Source organism: Rhinolophus sinicus, linkage group LG04 (assembly GCF_036562045.2).
Source record: "Rhinolophus sinicus isolate RSC01 linkage group LG04, ASM3656204v1, whole genome shotgun sequence".
Taxonomy (NCBI): domain Eukaryota; kingdom Metazoa; phylum Chordata; class Mammalia; order Chiroptera; family Rhinolophidae; genus Rhinolophus; species Rhinolophus sinicus.
Window position 1 is genome coordinate 123914387 of NC_133754.1, and position 2663 is coordinate 123917049.

Consider the following 2663-nt stretch of genomic DNA (forward strand, 5'->3'; position numbering starts at 1 on the left):
CCTTCTTACTGACACCTCGATCTTAGATTTCTAGCCTTCAGAACTGTGAGACAATACATTTCTGTTGTTTAAGTCGCCCAGTTTGTGATGCTTTGTTATGGCAGCCCTAGCAAAATGATATACCAACCCTCAGGTATAAACCCTGTTTAAGGCTCAGACCATTCAACCCAGTTTAGTACTTATTTCCTTGAGGATACTGCCTTACTCAGGTTCTTTGATATAAACTCCCACAGAATGATTTCTGTTATGCTGGAGCACTTATTTACTCAGTTTGCAATTGCACAAATCTTGATGTTGCTTGATTAATATTTGGCTTTACCTCTAAAATCCATGACCTTAGCAAAAGTTTCTGTTTTGTTCACAATCGTATCCCCAGAGTAGGTGCTCATCAAATATTTGTTGAATGAATTAAAACATTTCATTGTTTTAGAGGTTAATTTCTTTTTTTAAAGATTTTTATCATAATATAGCTAACATACAACATTATATTAGTTTCAGGTATATACCATAGTTATTCAACATTTATATACCTAAAGAAGTGATCACCATGGTAAGTCCAGCAACCACCTGACACTGTACTATGTTATCCAATATTATTGACTATATTCTCCATGCTGTACATTACATCCCCATGACTTATTTGTTTTATACCTGGAGATTTGAACCTCTTATTCTCTTTTACCATTTCCCCCCTTTTTAATTTTTCAATTATTGTTGACATTCAGTATTATTTTATATTAATTTCAGGTGTATAGGATAGTGGTTAGACATTTGTATAATTTATGATCCCCCTGACTAGTGTAGTACTCATCTGGCACTATACATACTATGTTTTCCCCAAAATAACACCTAGACGGAAAATCAGCTCTAATGCGTCTTTTGGAACAAAAATTAACATAAGACCCAGTATTATATTATATTATATTATATTATATTATATTATATTATATTATATTAGACCCAGTCTTATAGTAAAATAGGACAGGGTCTCACATTATTTTTTGCTCCAAATGTCGCATTAGAGCTGATTGTCTGGTTAGGTCTTATTTTCAGGGAAACACAGTAGTTATTACCATATTATTGACTATATTCCCTATGTTGTACTTTACATCACCATGACTATTTTGTAAGTTTGTATCAGTTTGTACTTCTTACTCCCTTCATCTTTTACACTCTGTCCCCCAACCCCCTCTCATCTATCTCCCCAACAAATCTAGTACCCATCTGACACCATACATAGTTATTACAGTATTACTGACTATATTCCTTATGAAATACCCTACATCCCCCTGACTACTCTGTCTCTGGTAGGTTGCTTGCCTCCATTTCATTTAGCTTTTTCTGGAGTTTTCTCTTGCTCTTTCATTTGGGATGTATTTCTTTGTTTCCTCATTTTGGCTTCCTCTGTTTGTTTCTATGTATTAGGTAGATCTGCTATGTCGCCCAGTCGTGGCCAGATGACTTAAGTTGTAGGTGGCCTGTGGGGCCTGGTGGCACAGTCTCCCTGGTTACCTGAGCTGTGTGTTCCAGGAGTGTCCCTTGTATAGGTTGTGTGTGCCCTCATGTTATAGTTGAGCCTTAGTTGCTATTGGCACATCAGTGGGCTGATTGGCTATGGGGTTTGGACACTTCCACAGTTTACAGGCTACTGTGTGGGGGACTTACCCCTGAGTGGTATTCACCCCAGCATGCTCTGGTGCCTGTTGAGACTACCTTTTGGGTGTGCTACTTGTGGGGCTAATTGGGTTGTGCTCTGCTGTGGTCTGAAGCCAACCTCTAAGTATGTTGGTTCTGGGGCCTCTTGGGAGGGGCTCTGGTGAAGGCCCAGGTCACCCACTGCCTGGTAAAAGCTACAAAGCAATCTGAGGTTATTTGCTGCCTGTGCTAATCCTGGAGGCATGTGGGAGAGGCCACACCACAAACCGAGGACATCTACCACCAGTATCAAGCCTGGGGTTGCTCCACAAAATGCCAGGAGGCCCTGAGGCCTGCTGCCACCTGCCAGCTCCTGTAAGGTTCAGACACTGATAGAACCCCATGTGCAAGTTGGGTGAGATATGGTCTCAGGGAGTCACTAGAGTGGGAAGAGTTATGGTCACCAGGTTAATGTAAATTCTGGTTTGGTGCCAGTGCTGAGCCTGAAGCTACCCAGCAAAAGTTTCAGAGCACACTGAGACCAGTCTCTGCCCACCTGGCGTCTGTCAGACTCTGATAGTTTTCCAAGAAATAATGCAATACTGGTGGGGCTGGCTGCTCTTGGAGAAAGTGTCTCCAGCATTGGGAGAGTTGAGGGGTGGGATCTCAGTGAGTCAGCAGGGAGGAATTGTGGGTCTCACCACGCCATTCAGATTCAGCTTCAGCTGTAAGTGTAGAGGGCAGGCTCAATGCAGGCAAGATGGCGCCAGCTTGCTGGCTGCACCAGAGAATGACCCTTCACAGAGAAAATGCCTACAGTTCTCCAGCCCTTCTCCTAAAGCTATGCAGCTCAGTCTGTCCCCCATATGTCTCTAAAACCTCCCGAGTTACTATCCCTCTGCTGGAGCCCAAGGTGAGTGCCTGGGAGTGACTCTGTGTTGGGCCCTTTAAGAGGATGCCTGGTTTTCCCGTCGCCTTCCCTCCCACCTGAATGGTCGGTGGAAAACTCCACTGTTTTGGAGGTTCCT